Raw genomic sequence first — 16941 nt, 5'->3', positions numbered from 1 at the left:
AATAATAATTATAGTTTTGAGACTGAAGCTGCTAGAAGAAGGCTATGTACACATTGCTCACAGATGACTCTAAATCACACTTTTAACACTGATGAGATCAACTTAGTTTCCACATAATGTTAGAAAAAGGAATATATCAATACCTCAAACCCAGTGTAACGTATTTACCTCACACTTTCATTAAGTTGATAAAAAAATCTCATGTCTCGTTCTACCAATGTACTTGCAGTCAACGTGTAGATCAGGCATGAATTTGCTTTGCATTTAGTGAGATGCCATTTGCTGCATAGCTGATGACAGTGCTGGTGATTGCAAAAAGATAGAAAATGAAGGCTTCACTTTGATAGCTGAGTTCGTAGCCCTTTGGTACCCACATTTATAAAAGTGCTCTTTGCTATGCTTTCATCTTGTTATTTATTTGGTTTGGAAATGTCCCTCTCTGTTCCACTGTATTATAAAAGCTTCACTCTGTTTCCCATCTGCTGTCTTTGAGAGATCAATTGTAGAGCGTTCATCAGTGGAAACATGAGGCTTTTTGCCACAGTTTCTCTAAAATCCACCTTGCCAGTCACATGCAAACTGAAATGGGTCAGTTTCCATCAGCCTTGGCATGAAGCCTCTGTGCTCTCCCATGAGCCCTGTCCAATAATTTAAGACGGTGGGAGTGGGAAACAAATTATGTGACTATTAATTCCAGTTTTCTTGTTCAGATGCTAGTACATCAAAAATAGATCTTCCTGGGCCAGAGCACTTTGTCACGTTATCTGGAGTAATACTAGTTTGTGAATTATGTCTGGTCAGTTTAGTGTCTCAGTTTGGTCACATTAATCTCTTTGACCACTGCCTTAATCACTGAACTCTGCCATCTCATTTTTCATCTCACAGAAAGAAGCTGTCTGACTTTTTGTCTAGTGCCTGGCACAGTGATTGCTCTGTTGACCCCACAGTAGTCAGAGGAACCTGGAGGTCTTACAGGCGGCAGCAGGACCAGCCACAGAGGGTACTGTCTCATCAAGCTCAACTATCTCATTCATTCCTTAATGACCATGCAAACAGCACAGCAACCCCAGATGATGTAAGCTATCCCATTTCACATACCTTAGCAGGTTAACAACTCGCTGCCTGTCCCAAGCTGCATGAACACAAAAAAATCAGGAATTCATAGACAAAAATTAATTTTTAATTACTAGAGAATTCTATATTTATACACGATTTACATTAGCCACGAGATGCTTACCTGTGTTTTTGTACTGAGAAAATAGCCAGCTAAGCACAATGCATTCACTCTGTGTATGTAATCTTGATAAGCCCATGTTGCAGATATATCTTTGAAATTCCATTTTTATGGATCTGTCTAGGTTCATTTGCCTTAGATGTTCAAATGATCCATCGATTAGGAAATATGATTGATAATTTCAGTAAATACCTTAGAAAAATCCATACAGATGTTTCAGAATACATTTGCAAGTGGAATCTGTCATCCTGCCAAAGGATTAATTTTGACTTTGTTGTAAGTAAAAATAAATACTTTGATATGCTGCTTCTTAAACTAATAAGTGTTAAAACATGTTTTTTTCAAAAATTACAAGTTGTATTTAAAATAGAGCCTTTTTCTATTAAATGTGTGCAATTAAGCCAAAAAAGTCTTTCTACTATGGAAATCTGTAAGAGGTATGGACAGGAAACTAATCAGTCTGCTACTGCTACAGAAGTCTAAGTAAACACAAGCACCTAGATACTGTTGTATGGTATCAACTCTCAAGATATTTTAGAATAGTATAGTTCAGTTGGAAGGGACCTACAACAATCATCTAGTCCATTTAGAATGTAGCCTGCACACAATGCAAGAAATATTAGGTTGCTTATAATATCTATTTATCTAGAGGCCTTTAGAATGACATTTTATCAAAGAAAAAAAAAAAGTAACTTTTAGTCTTGGAAAAGAACTCAGATCATTGGGTTTTATTTCTGCCACAAAGGAACAAGGAAATGTAGTTCCCCATGAAAATGCAAGTAGTAGTTTTGGGGTAAAATGAGGACTAAGCATCACTAAAGGCAGAAAAAAGCCTATCATTCCTTTCCCTCCAGTCCCACTTTGTCAGCCCTTTCCATTATTTGTCTTTTACAGTTGCCTCTGATTTCCTAGCTTCCCTGACAAAAACAAGTGGTTTTTTTCCTCAGAAACTAAACAAATAGATAAACTACATTCCCATGAGAAAGCAGTCCAAGTTCATGAATATATTCCTCCCACTATGAATTTGAGCTTTTGAAAATTTCAGAAGTTGATAAACCTAAGATTTTGAGAGAGAAACTCACTATGAACTGTAAAGTGTCGTTAGGCAACAGTTTCTCAGAGATATGTCACAATTTTGAGATATATGGCAGGATTTGATTTCTCCTTATATGGAAGTGATGAGTTGTCTTAAAAATAGAAATATATTTATATGTTGTAGAAGGATGACATTCCAGGACACTGCATGATGAATTAGATGCACTCATAGTGCTGGTCAGAGTGCTTCACAATTAAAGCAGCTATATCTGAAGAATCTACCCATCTTTATGAGACGGACTGAAGGGGAAGAAAAGTTGCCCAAAGGACGGCAGCTGCAAATAGCATATTTTTTTGAAAACTCATACGTGATCAAGATTTCCAGGAAAACAAGGGATTTGTTAATAATGCAATATAAACCACTACTGGCTGCTTTTGAATCCGTTACAGAGGCTGCTACATTGCTCAAAATAGGATAGAATAAAATTGTACAAGCACTAAGCTCAGCTTTCTAGTAAGCAGGTTTTAAAATGCAGTATGATTTTTTCTAACAGGATCTTCTTCAGTCAACAGCGAAATAGATAGAGAAGTAGCAGAATGGAATAGATGGTGAAATACAAGACCTAATATTTCCAAGGAAAATCTTATTTTCTTGAGCACGGCAGAGAGCTTTTAAACATTAGGAGCCGACCAAAGCGATCAGTAAAAGTTGGGTTTCCTCATATACTGGGCATGGATGTTCCTTTGGGTATGCTAACAACTTTGTAAAATTCAGTCTATTTCTCCATGAGGCTATGCCTGAAACAGATATTAAAAGGAAGCTGAAATATAGATTAGGGTCTACTTTTGGGGGAAGAACTGGGAAGAGCTAAGATGTGAATCAAAACCAGTATTTCATTGCCTAAAGGTCAACTGTGTTAAAAATGGTGAGAAATTCAGAGGAAGAGCTGACTTTGAAAGAATCACCCTCAAGACAGTATTGTAGCCCATCAGGACAGTAAACCTCCAACTGCCCTAAAAGAGCTTTTTCCAGGAGTTCAGTTGCAAAAGTTTATTTCCTCAAGGCAAGTTGTCAATCAGCAAGTATTCTGTTCAAACACTTCTGAGTTTCTTGTGAAAAGATACACCATAGATTTAGAGACAGAAATGACAAAGGTCAGTTCAAAAGTGGAAGAATATTTCAGAATATCTCAAGCTTTTCTAGCTTTGCTTAGCACAGTCAGGGAAGGGAATACCTCTCTACATAGGAGGAGGTCATAACGACCACTGTGTTAGTGCCCTGCTCTATCAAAACCACAATGTTGACAGCATCCCCATGCCAATAGGAATGTGAATGAAATAGTGAGGAATAACTGCATTTTTGAAAGGGCTCTATTTGTCACTGCTTGGGCCACTTGGCTCTGTCAGTGATATACTGGTGGAGAAAATATTGCTGTTGAGACTTGCTGTCAGTGCCCATAACCTCTCTGGCCAGCGACAGAATAAAAGTGGGAAAGTTTTAGGAAACTGCATTATAGCCTGGTCTTTGCTTTGGGAAATTCCTTCAGAGATCAGGTGCAGTAGAAACAGGGAACTGCTACTCTACCTAAAGACCATTCTCGTGAAGGGAAGACTCGATCCCAGAGTCCACACAGCACTCAGTAGACATTTCTGCTATTTGAAGAAAGAAGATTCATCTCTTTATACAGATACCTTCTCTTCCAGACAAGGCAGTGATCAATGTTCAAAGCAAGACTGACATGGACAAATCAAGGTTTTCTTGTTTACTCAGCATGCAGGGACCTAAGCTGCATGGATATACAAACATCACTAGGTTACACTGCAGGTGCCTGCACTCTTACACTCCTAACTTCTAGTACAGGTTCTGCCTATGCCAGGCAGATTCTCCAGACTTGTCGCTGAAGTGTAAAGGTTATGCAGCCTTCTGAACGGAAGGCTGTGATTGATCAGAAACAAGGCTGATTTTAACATGGTTTGCATTAAAGTAAAAATACAAAAGAACATTAAGGTATCATGTTGAGGTATCATGTCCAGGACAGAAGGTAACTCTCCAGGGTCCCAAAACAGCAGCAACTCTCTAACTCCACCCTAGAGTAATCTCCAGGTAGGCTGGGCTGTCCATCGGTGGAGACTGACTCGAAGCCCTCTTTATTGTAGCTTTCTTATTTATGAAATGGATAGGATTTCTCCCTGTCTCTTACTCAGCTAATGATGTTTTAGTCATTGGATGTTGTTCCAATTGTCAAATCAGATGATGCTGGAAAGAACTTTTGTTTCATTGCTGGAGTTGTAAAACAGATGAGGAGAACTTTAGAGTGAGCTATCATTCCAGCCTAAGGAGAGCTAGAAGCACCACATATCAGCCATATTGGGAAGAAATGAAACTGAAACTTCTGCCTGGTTCAAAGGGCTCAGAGGAGAAGTCCAAACTGTTCCGAAAGAATTATGTGCTTTGAAGTAATGATAAGTAAACCAGTGGACCCTCTACCTATTGCACTGAGTGGAAAAAAGCTACACTCTTCAGGATAATCAGGGCTGAGCAGAATTTAACAGAATTAAAACAACACTTGCAAAGTGGATTTGGGTTTCACAGACAAAATTTAAAGAGCAGAATGATTACATATATCCCAGAATTTACTTATAAGAACAGACAGCTCAGTAGAGCAATCACTATGTGATTACATTAACTACCACAAGAAGGATATAAGGAATGTAATGCAGCTACATAGATGGCTACCTCACATTATTATTTGCAAGAAATTCTATGTGAAAAAAAAAAAATCAAATACTGGACAGAAGGACTTGCAGAAAATCTGAAAGAAGTGCTTATGGAGTTAGATGCAATTTGCAATACAGGTTGCAAATGAAATATACAGCATGTCAATATTTTCTTTAGAATCTTAGATTAAAGATTTAAATGATAACTTTGAAGATGGGAACAGGAGAGTGAGAGTTGCTGCTGGGGAGAATGCTGCAGCTATAGGACAAACTAACAGCGAAATGGTAGTGATGCTTAATCTCCAATTTAACACATTTAACAGCAGAGAACAAATTGTTCACAAAATTGAAGCAGTTGATTGATCACCATATCTTTCAGTTGGGTAGGCTGATATGGGCTGGAGTGGCTGGGAAGTACATTCCTCAATAAGTGGAATGAATAAGTCAATGAATAGCTTCCTTGTTGGTCCCCAAATGCTCTACCTCAAATTTCGTCATGTTAGGGATCAAAGTCATGTTTTCATTCTCTGTTTTCCTTCACCAGAATGGAAATCCTGGGAATCCTGTTGAACCCAGATGAAGAAGAATTTGAAATTATATTAGCACTGAATTGACACTTCAAAAGAAATACATGTGAGTAGACCAAATGTATATAAACTCTGATTTTCTTTATTTTGAAAGAAATTTTGCGTATTAGCAAAAGTTTATCCTTTTTTCCCAGTAAAATCATAGCTCATTGATTAAATTCAGTGATAACTCTCTACAAGAAGGAAATGAATGGTTCAAGGAGACACATAAGTACATTTTAAGGATTGCTAGGAAGATAGAGTAGAAGTATGTGTGGGCAAGGGACTATGACAGTTCTTGTGGAGCAATAAATCACATAATGAATGCAGTCTAGGCCTAATGAGTGGCAGCCATCTGCACCCTCCATCCTGGCACCTAAGAGGTGCAGGCTTCCTGGTGGTTTTTCTCGGTTTATTCCACGCTTACTATACCTTCACAGCAGAATGCACAGCTTGCATTGTAATACTAGGTACTGTGAAACACCTGCTAGTTAAAGGATAATTTTCTAAACTAAGAATGGCTCAAGCCTAACTAAGTATTGCCGTGATTAGATTATGTTACTGGGACCTCAGACAAATGATGCTCTGATTTGTTCAGAAAACCTTCTGGTGAAGTATTCAAAAGGCAGAATAAGTAGAATAAATAATAAAATCAGAACTTTCAAGTGAACTTGTCTTGTCCTTGTGCTGCCTTTGAGAGAGACCAATATACATGTTTTCAAAGGCTGTTCCAGTGGTTAGAGTAGTGAATGACATCTGCCTTTGACTTATAGCAAATGCAAAGGGTTTATGTCAAGAATCATTACCACTTAAACGAGGGTCATCTGATATTTCAAAAGAAAAAAACCCTTCTCATGCCAGGGATTATGGCAATATGAGCTGAGAGTCTGAACTCATAGTCACGCACAAGGGCTAGACTGCCTTGCCCGCTCCTGTTAGGCAGCATGACTATGACACTCAGGGTATCGGCTGAGGTCTCTAATTGGCATTGTAGTTTCTCTGGGACAAGGCCACTTAAGTAGCTTGTGTTTGTACAGCACCTAGCACTGTGATTTGTGCTGAAAGCACATAGTACAAATAATATGTTGTAACGGTAATGACTTCCTAACTGAAGTCCTAACTCCAACATGTCAGAAGTAATGAAATTAGATTGGAGAATGACCAATAATACTAATCATTGCAACTATGATAGATTTGAGAGTGTTGAAAATGTATGTGGTTACTGCTATTTCTGGAGATAATGATTTTGAGAACTGCCTATTTCCTCTGTTAATCTCACTGGTTGATTAATGTTGGCTCTATCATTCTGAACAATATAAATCGAATAGTAACACCAATCCGCCTTTTTAACAACTCCAGAGCAACTGTTAAGTTTGATGTGACAACTGTGGTGTCTGCCTAGTTTAGCAGAAGTTATGGCAGAGAGTCTTAGAAGATTTCAAGTGTGTTTATTAATTTGATATAAAATGCATGAAAGAAGCACACAGAGTTACTTCTTTGTTTCCTCCTCTCAAAATTGCAACTGGGCCAGTAACTCTTAATACAAAGTTAATTTAGTCAAGATACTTGAGAGCCACTTGGCTCTGTTTCTAAATTCCTCCCTTTGTCCTTCGCAAAGCTCTTTGAAGTGTTACTCTGCGAGGTGGATGTTGTAATGAGCCTATTTCTAAGAGGATCAAAGTAGCAGAGCTGCCCAAAGCAGCATCAAAGATACACAACAGAGAGCCCTTTAACGAGCAAGAGGGACATGACTGTCTTTTCCCCAAAATAAAACCCTAAAACAGGATTTAGATTAAATATTTAAAATTGAAAATTATTTTATTTTGTCTGGAGCTCGCTAGCAGAAAGCAAAAACCTCAAAGAGAAGAGATTTCTCCAGCTGACTCTGCTCAAATTTAAAGACTGTCATTTGCTCGATGCTTCACCATCACTTAATGAATTCCAAATACCTGTGGCCTAAGCTAAAGGCGGCAGCAGCAGCCAGCACGGGCACAGGCAGGATAGCAGCCTTGTGCTAGAGCAGATTCCTTTCCCATGGATATGAAAATAGAAAGCAAACATACGGCAGGAAGCTGCGGCAAACGCTGTGGAGGGAAAAGACAGCTTGGAGGGGGAATAGGGGGGAAGGGTGGGAGAAAAAAAAGGAGTGGGAGGGAGGACTGGACATGTAAATTATGTGCCAGGAAATGAATTCCTTATAATGTCTCTTGCCAGAAGCTAAATCCTAGCAAATGTAAGTTGTCTTTTTTCCCTTTCTTTTGCTCTTTCCACTGTTCCTCTGAGGGTCAGGGAGGAAGGAGCAGGGACAGGAAGAGGGGCGATTCAGTGTTTACTTACTTAGTGTGTGACTAAAGTGCTATATGATCCAGCTTTAACATTAGAAGGCATGTGACCCCATAAAAGTGACGCACAGGATAATATCCTGCTTCTCATTACACATGGTTTTTCAACTTACTTTATTTGGCCACGGGGATCCTTCAATACGTTCTAGGGCTGAAATACCAGAAGAAACGTGTTTCTGTTCAGAGGCTGGATGTGCTTATTGCACCGTGTCCAGTAATGAAATGGGGGCTTATTTTGTTTGACTTGATAGCTATCTGTGCAAATATTGCCTCTACTTAGGTTTGTGTTTGTTTAAGGAATCACCTACTGCATCTGTCAAGACTGCAGAAATGTATGCCACTGACCTGCGCTTAACTTGGGGATAAAATGAGAAGAATTGTGTTTAAGGTTAAACCTGGATGTAGGAGGTTTTTTTTTTCAGAAATTAGCAGAAAACATCTGGCAGAAAGTTAAAAATCCTTAGTAGCAAACCTTTGGCTGCTGAGCAAAGTACACTTCTAGCTTATGAGAAATCAATGACATATGATGCAGAGAGCAGAATGACTAATGAAATTGGACACAAAGTAATTATATAATACATTAACATTTACTGGGCATTAAGCATGAAAAGCAGCCCAGACTTCTTTTTTCTTTCCCAACCCACACAGTTTGGGATACCATATATCCCAGCATGTACAATGCCATGGACAAACCAGTACCAGTTTCCGGAAGAATTCTGCGGGTAAAAGCATTGGACACTTCCAGATGTAAGGAACACAGATCTTTTCTTTTTGTAATTAACTGCAATGCTACAATGGTTATGGACATTTGTACATAGCAAAATTTTGTAACTTAAGTAAGTAAACTTAAGTAGGAGGCTGCTTTTCAGCAAAAGGTGCTGAGAACCCAGAAGTTTCCAGTAAAGGAAATCGGCTGGGAAGCACAGCTCCCAGTTTCCTTCCTTTACAGGGTACAAAGTACACAGCTCTTCCCAGAGTGCTGTTATCTCTGGAAATGTAAATATATATAATTGTATCATACTGAAATCAGTAAAACTCAGTAGGTCTTCAGAGCTTTTAAAAATTAACTAACTTCCTGCATATCCGTTTCTAATCAGGATTCGGGAACCTAACAACTATCTGTGAAAGTCTTGACCATTGTGACTTGGTTGACACTTTAATGGCAGATACAACTTCTAAGATATTGATAGCACAGAAACCTTCTAAAGTTGCCCACTGTAGAAATAGTATATGTACATACATGTACATATATGATGTATTTCATAATCCACATGTTGTGGGTTCACCACTATCGAATTGCTTGAAAAGATTTTGATGCTACAAGTGAAAACAGAAATTCTTAGCATTCATATGCTTCTTTTATGTTCCCATTTCTAGCTCCTAGAATTTAAACCCCTAAAGAACATAGAATATATAAAAAGAATATAGTAATAGAAAAAGATAGTCTTTGCAATTTCAGGTAGATGTGAGATAACATATAAACACAAGACAAAATGAAAAAGGAGATTGGACGAGGTATGAAGCTTTTGAACTTACTTGGATTGTTGAAGGCTAATCTCCACAAAGAGCATCAGTCAAGGCTTTGATTCATAGGAATTTGTGTGCAGAAGAGATGCAGGGCCTATATAATGCTGCTTCCTTCATACGGTATGAAATATGTTTGATTGAAAGTGATTGTCTAGAACTGTCCCATGCCAATGCCAGTTCTACATAGTGTCTTCAAAAAAAGGAAAATTTATTTTTAATAATTACTTATTCCCTGAATGTTAAACCATTTTTGAGCACCATGATTTGTACTGATTTCTTCTGCTTCAATACCAAATATCACCTACATTACTCAGTTCTGGTAATGCCATAACTCAGGAATAACAACTTTTACATAAGAATGTTTTATTTCCTACACGGGCTGAAAGAATCCCTAAGATTCTTTTAAGCACTCAGCTTGTATTCTATTGATCGATTTTCATTACTAACACAGATTAAATATATTTAAAGTTAAAACAAATCGTTTTAATTGGAAAGCCGAGTTCTACTCAGTCTTTACAAGCAATAATTTCCTAACAGTGCTAGTTCAAGCATTTTTTGCTATACCTGTAAGCTGGCTACATCTCGCTATTGGAAATTTTGGGTACAAAATGAAAAAGATGTTTCCCTGAAAACCATATGATTAGCTAGTGTCAAGTTCTGGCATATTGCTCTCCCAGGAATTTACTAATAGTTTAGTTAGACAGTATCTGAGCTATTTGCTGCAGTCTTGCTGATTTAACACTGCTAAAATGAAGAGGAGAACATGTAGTAATAGGTGCAACATTAAGTGCTCCATAAAATCTTCCATGCAATGTAAAACCAACTTGCAACTTTCTCACGTACATGTTTCTAAATGTAAGTTTTCAATACCGTTAGTCTTAGCTTTCAGAGGTTTCTCTGATAAACTAGTAGTTGCCTAGTCCTTTCTGAGTGGCAATTTCCTGTGAGTATAGTTAATGAGAAACCTTCCTCCAAAAATCCCCTTACGCTAGGCAAGACTCAAGAACAGTTCCAGTTGCCAAACTATAGCAGGACCTACCTGGAGTCTGCAGGACAGTCAAGGTACAATGAGCGCTGTTAGTTACTTCCCCTGAAAAAAAGCATAACAAGAATTACCACAGGCTGTAAATATATCAGATTATGTTTAAACATCAAATACACATATCTTTCTACAGAGATCCCATATGAAATCTTACTGTCATTACAGTTATTGATAGGACATAATTTTTGTAAAGTGATGAGGCACCTAATTATGATACTTGAATGAATCTGATCTAATAATGCCTTCATTGTCAAAACCATATATGAATAACAGCAACTGAAAACCAATGCATTTTGTCACTTCTGTGCTACCCAGAATCATGAACCGAGATGCCTGAGTAGAGCAGTTCTTGTCTCGTGTCCTGTCAAATAATTTTCCAAAACACTGTATTCAATGAAAATTAAGATGGACATCATATCCTTATGCAGTGATAAACCTTAGTTCAGGTCCCATGGCCTCAGGGACTCTCCGCAGCTGCAGTACCCGAAGAAAGCTATCTTCAATGCTCAGCACCCTTTTTGAAAAACAGGGCAAAACTATCCACATGCAATACCATTACCATAGGTTTGTAATAGGGATTCACAAGCAACCCATACTGGAAATACTGTGGGGGCTGCTAAAATGTTTTTTTGTGTTAAAATGTTTTACCTACTTTTGAAGCACTGAGTATCTAGCTCCTTCTCTGCCTTTAAGAAAAAGGAGGTTTTAGCAGGTAGCCCAAATATAATATTGGGAGAGTAATTATCAGAAACAAAAACATCTGTCAAAAGGAATTGTAATTTGTTTTCATGCTTCTGATATATACTGAGACTGAGTCCTTATGAAAATCAGATTGTTAAATAATTTGCTTGACCTTGTTAAAAACATTTCACTTCACTTGTGAGTCAAAGTTGTTGACCATATGATACTGCATAAACAGTTTACTTAGAATATAGCAAGGTCCTAAGTACTTTAACTCTCTTCAATTAAACTTATGAACACTTAGTTTTAAGATTGTTTTATCATACTTGGCATTCTTGAGAGGATTAAACTCATAGCTATAGCTGTTATATTTCAAAATAAATTGTATACCTGTCTATCTGAATATCGCAAATTATGCTACAGTGAGTTTTGATCTTATGTGTAAATAAGAGCTATTTGGTCAAATTCTGTGATTCTATAAAACATTTTAAGATTGTTTAAATGGTGTGTTTTACTAAATAATTTCCTTTACATTGTAAAGCATTGATTTAAACCTGATAAGAATGCACTCTTTCACATTAGTTGTTTGTTTATTTATTTATATTTCCAATTTCCTGTCTAGAGGTATCAGCAGGTTAAGGCTTAGACAAACTCATAGTCAACAGGTCATCAAATGGACTAAAAGGGGGTACATTCCTGCCTAGTCCTAAAACATCTAGTACTGCAATTCTGGATGTCAAAGAGCCGAGGGGACTGGATTGCTGGAAGTGCATAGGCTCACGTGTCCTTCCCTATGGCACTTCTAAGAAATAGTCCTGAGATAGATGGGCCACTGGTCTGGCCCAGCAGAGCATTTCTTCCTTTCCTAAGCATAAATAATAATAGCAACAACAACAGCAATAATAAAAGATAAGCAAAAAGAAAAATATTACTTACCTATCTATTACTTTGTATAAATTTGTCTTTCTCTTCCTACTGTAAAAATAGCTAGAGAAGGAGAATATTGAATAAATGTGCTTGTGACTAACACTGATTTATAATGCGGGGTCAGAATTTAGTCCAAATGCTGCTTTTCTCTTTTCAAAAAGCAGCAGCATTATTTAAGGCGATTAGTAATTGCAGTGTCTTTTTACTTGACAATATGAATTATTCCTAGCGTGGACAAATAGAGAGAAAAAATACAACAACAAACAAGTAACACAATAGTTCTTTTGTGACCACCACCAACTCACAAAAATACTATTTTCCTTTCCCTCATTCATTTGCATATGTATTTATTTGCAGAAGGCAAAACACAACTATATAGATCATTTAAATTCTGAAAGAAATGAAACTTGGATGACTCGGTGGAAAATTCTCAGAAATAATCTTGATGAAGTGGTTTTATTCATCTCATTCTACTTTTCTCAAGGGCTGACATATGCATAAAAGGGGAACATGATCCCTTGCACATGTTCTCCATGAGGACTGCGTGCAGCACAATCATTAACTTAAAACAAGCTTTGCTGACTCTTACTCAAAGGCATTGCTGAATCCAAGCCAAAGGAATTCAGACTGGCACTTCTCCATCTCCTCTGATCAGTGAATAGGGTGAAAGGACAATCCTGTTTCACTACATCAAGTATTAAAGGGTTTCAGCGGACCTGTGTGATCTGGCCCAACACCTCTGCTGTGCAGTGTTGGAGATTTTAAGTGACCTTCCTTTCTTGTGCTGCTGCAGGCTGAGGATGCTCAAAGACAGAGAGAGGGATGGATGAGAGGGCGGGCAGCTGGGACTGTGCTTCCCTAGGCACTGCTAGCACAGCACGATGCTACCAACACCAACCACCAACACTTCAGCAAGTCCCCCTTTTTTTGTTCATCCCTCAAACAGGGAACAACATTGCAATTAGACCATACACAACAAGTACTGTGTATGTGTGAAAGGGACTTGATTCTCTTCTGGGAGAAACGGAAACCACAGAGTGGTCACATCAACTCCCAGAGCGACAGCATTAGCTAAGGGCACAAAAATGTATCCATGGGGAGAGCAGCTCTTTATCAAGTGAGGATTGACAGCAGAAGCCCTTGTCTCTCAGAGTCATCCGGCTTTGCTCTAGTGCCCTCTCTGCTGCTTCTGCGTTTTCCAAGGGCTCTGCTTCCTATTCTTCCTTCGACCACTTTCCTCCTGTGTCAGTTCTACCATATGGTCCTAAACCTTGTCAGGGAAGATCCACCTCCAGGTTGAAACAAGCCAAACATATGGAATGCTGTTTCAGAAGTGGGGGGTGAGAATCACCTTTAGATGATTAGCAACCCTGGTTACTGTTTTGTGCTCCTAGAGAAAGCCATTTGCAATGATCAATAAACTAACCTAGGCAGCACATTTTGGGAAATGGAAAATCCAATCTCTACAGAAGAGTTTTTTCTGTAACAAAGTCTGTAATTTTTTGTTTCAAAACTAATTTGGCTGTTATAAAAATCATCTTGGGTCAAATCTAAGCCAAGCAGTTGATTTTTCAGAGGAGGAGTATTTTGTTTTGAGTCAGTTCAACTTCTTCCAGTAGCCACTTGAGCTTCCCATACTGTCTTCTCATGGGAAGTAGACTGGAGTATTCCCCTTCGAGCTAGCTTTCCTTGTCTGATGTTATCTTCCAAATGCTTCAATATCTTCCCTCCAGTTAAACTGCAAAAGTGAACTACAGAAGTAAATATATGAATGGTACCTGACAGGATAAATGGAGTAAGGAAGAGAGGCCCAGCTTACTAGAAGTGATAAATATTTCATAAGAACAAAAGAATAATTATATCTGGGGCAGATAAAATATTCATTTAGTATATATTTGTGTTTTTACAGTGGTCAGCAGAAGAGGTAAGATGATACAAGAAAATTAGTAATTAATTGCTTCTTCTGACATATTGTCCCGGTTCCCAAAAATGTGCCATTTCTAGGACTTCCTGAGCTACAGATTGCATCCAAAGCACTGTAATATCAACTTCATGCTTCTTCAAATGAATATTTCAATCTGTTTAAATCCATCTATATTTCCAGCCACCAGAACTTTCTGCAGCAATGAGAGCTTCAATTTAATTACGCATAGTGTGAAGAAAGGACTTCCTAGATTAATTTCAAAACTTTTCTTTTAGATTGGTATTGGGTGTCTTCCAGTCCTTTCACTGAGAAATAGTGAATAACGATTCCTAGCTACCATGCCAATCACGATTTTTCAAACTTGTACCATAGCCCTCTCATTGCCTCTTCTGTCCATGTATCCTCTCCTCCTGTGGAAATGGTCCATATCTTTGATCTCCCCAGTCCTCTCACACGTCCCTTGAATTACAATTCCCATAAGTCTCTTGAGGCTGTCCAGGGGATGCCAAACACCACCAAATGAATTTAAAACAAAACATTTCAAAATTTCCAAGTAATATTGTGGATTCCCTTCCTCTGCATTCTGCATACTTCAGTCCACAGAGGTATGAAAACAGTTACACAGATTTAATAATTTTTCTGGGAATAAGAATTGCAATTTCAATCAGTTTTATCAGAATTTTTCCTAAATGGAGTTGAGAAGTTTGTCCTTATACATACTGACATCAAGATTAAAGTTCAATTTGCCACAAAATGTAAATAATCTCCGTAAGAAACTCAATTTTTTTTTTCAACTTGAAATATTTTGCCACCAAATCCAGAAGTCAAACTGACTGCAGGAAGATGTGAAACAGGCTTCCTTCTGAAGCTGAACAAAGTATAAGGCATGAAAAACAACAAGAAGTAAATTTGACTTGGTTTTAATATTCTTTTTTAATAGAGTAGGTCACCTTGGTAAAACAAGGTAATGACCTGTAAGTCTAAACAAACTCAAGTGATTTTAGTGGATGTGCACTGGCTGAACAGAGAAAAGAATTTATCATCTGATGTTTTCCTTTAAACAGTCCTTCTCTAAATGTCATGCTGGAGACAGATATTTTTTGGAAACTTCTAACATTGTCAGACTAACACTTAACAGTTATGCACACATGGTAGGGCAGACAGATTTTGCTCTCCAAAAAATGTAAAATCGCAAGCCGAAATGAAGTTGCTGAGGCACGGTGCTGAGGCATTGGGGCTATAAGTCTTTCTCAGATAGCATTACTAAGATAACAAAAATGCGTATGCTTATTTTCAAGCGCTGCGCCTAGAGAACAAGCACAGCATGGCTGTCATCCGAACAGCCTGCTCGCCTGCTCTGGAGACGGTTTTATATTCCAAGGCAACCCCCTCTCTCCACCAGTCGTAGTCACTTGCCCCTTTTGCTCTGAAAATAAATCAATTTCATCTGCCGCAGTTCCATTTCTTTCTTCTCTCTGCCTCAGTCCCTCAGTCCCACTCTCTCTTTGAAAGCGTCCTTCCACTGCACCATATGGCAGCTGAGAGAAGGGCAGAGCCGTGGTCTAGCTCGTAACAAAAGAGGCTGTGGTGTCAAAAAGCCTCATGAATGCATGAGACACATTCATGTGTAGAGAAATGCCTCCAGCTCTGTCAGGGAGGACTAAAGAGAAGGCTGATAGGCCTGACATCACTTTCGAGTTGAGAAAGGCAGCAGCTCGCTCTGCAGCTCATCCCCTCCTCCCTCCCCCTCCTTGGTTTCACGCCAAAATCCTATTAGATCTATTAATGACATGAGACACAAAGTCAGAGTGTGTGGCAGAACAAGAAATTAAATCCGGCCACCTTATTTACTCCCTATCACTGTTTTTGAGATAGACTCATACTACTAAAAGCAAAAAAAATAAACAGGCTTTAATAGTGTGCCCAAGAATAAAGGAGCAAGTCCTACCCCCCAAAAAGGGGATTGTGCACACTCCTGTACGTTGCCCGTGGCGGCAGATTTGCAGCAGAACTGCAACCTGAATGCTTGCAGGGCAACCCTGAAACACCGTTTAAAGTACGCTGTTGGGTTTATTTTGCTTTCTCAAGCTGCTGTTGATACAAACAAAGGACTTCGAGGTTGGAAATTAACTAGACCTACTACCATGTGCGCACGTTGAGCTGTTACAGAAGAACTACACTTAATTTTTGAATGAGAGAGAAATGCAACCTGGCACTTACAAAGCGTGCATTCCTTCGCCCTCCTCTCCCTTCTGTTTTGCTTCCTCTTTTTCTGTCTCGGCGGTTTGGCATGCTTCAGTCCACAGAAACATCTACCATACGCATTCACGACCTCTATACACAAAGTTAACAAAATGACAGAATATACACATCTGAAATACATTTATTACAAACTTTTGTCACTGCTGGGGGAGAGGAAAAACCACCACTCTTGTGCAGCAGAATGCAACAGCGTGTATTTTATGAATAACTGTTACTGAACTTCAATGAGGAAAATGGTGCTGCTTTATTTCTGTAAAATGAAGCGCTAGTTAAAGCGTTAAACTAGAACTGCATTACTATTGCTGTCTCTTCCCCAGAAAGGCCTCAGAAATCACAAAACTCTGTGTCCCTGGGGTTATTTAAAGGAACCTGGGCAAGCTTCCAACTGCTGGTATATGTGACCTTTACAAGTATTCAGCAGTAACAGTTCTCTATGAAATAAATCCATGAACATGGGTGTAGTAACGCAGCAGTGGCATGGAAGTTTCCAGATGAACTTCTATCAACACTGTTGAGTCGTGTCCCTACAATCGGTTTAGAAGATTTTACTAAATTCATGGCATATATAATTGTATAAAATATGTTTATAGTATCTCCCAAGTCCTCCTTCTTGGAATGCGCTTAACGTAAAGCTATTGAACAGCGTTATATACGCATGTATATATTAAAGATACTATTTATAG

The 16941-nt window shown here is 38.5% G+C and overlaps 2 long non-coding RNA genes across 7 annotated transcripts in view; one reads left to right on the top strand and one right to left on the bottom strand.

Annotated features, from left to right (window-relative positions):
• Nucleotides 1-16941, bottom strand: part of LOC140651841 (uncharacterized) — a 174885-nt gene that overhangs the window by 25538 nt on the left and 132406 nt on the right. For 5 of the 6 annotated variants that reach the window (XR_012042548.1, XR_012042549.1, XR_012042550.1 and 2 more), the window contains exons 2-3: nucleotides 10462-10512; nucleotides 9432-9612 (exon numbers count right to left, since the gene is read on the bottom strand). This is a non-coding gene — a long non-coding RNA (uncharacterized lncRNA). Of the gene's footprint in view, nucleotides 1-9431; nucleotides 9613-10461; nucleotides 10513-12081; nucleotides 12133-16941 lie in introns of all 6 variants that reach the window. The other variant, XR_012042553.1, reaches the window with a different exon arrangement.
• LOC140651843 (uncharacterized) overlaps nucleotides 7749-16941 on the top strand; it is a 47550-nt gene continuing 38357 nt past the window's right edge. The window contains exon 1 of the long non-coding RNA XR_012042554.1: nucleotides 7749-7786. This is a non-coding gene — a long non-coding RNA (uncharacterized lncRNA). The remainder of the gene's footprint in view (nucleotides 7787-16941) is intronic.

The sequence above is a fragment of the Ciconia boyciana genome, chromosome 5 (assembly GCF_034638445.1).
Source record: "Ciconia boyciana chromosome 5, ASM3463844v1, whole genome shotgun sequence".
NCBI classification, from domain to species: domain Eukaryota; kingdom Metazoa; phylum Chordata; class Aves; order Ciconiiformes; family Ciconiidae; genus Ciconia; species Ciconia boyciana.
This window is presented reverse-complemented; position numbering and strand designations above follow the sequence as displayed.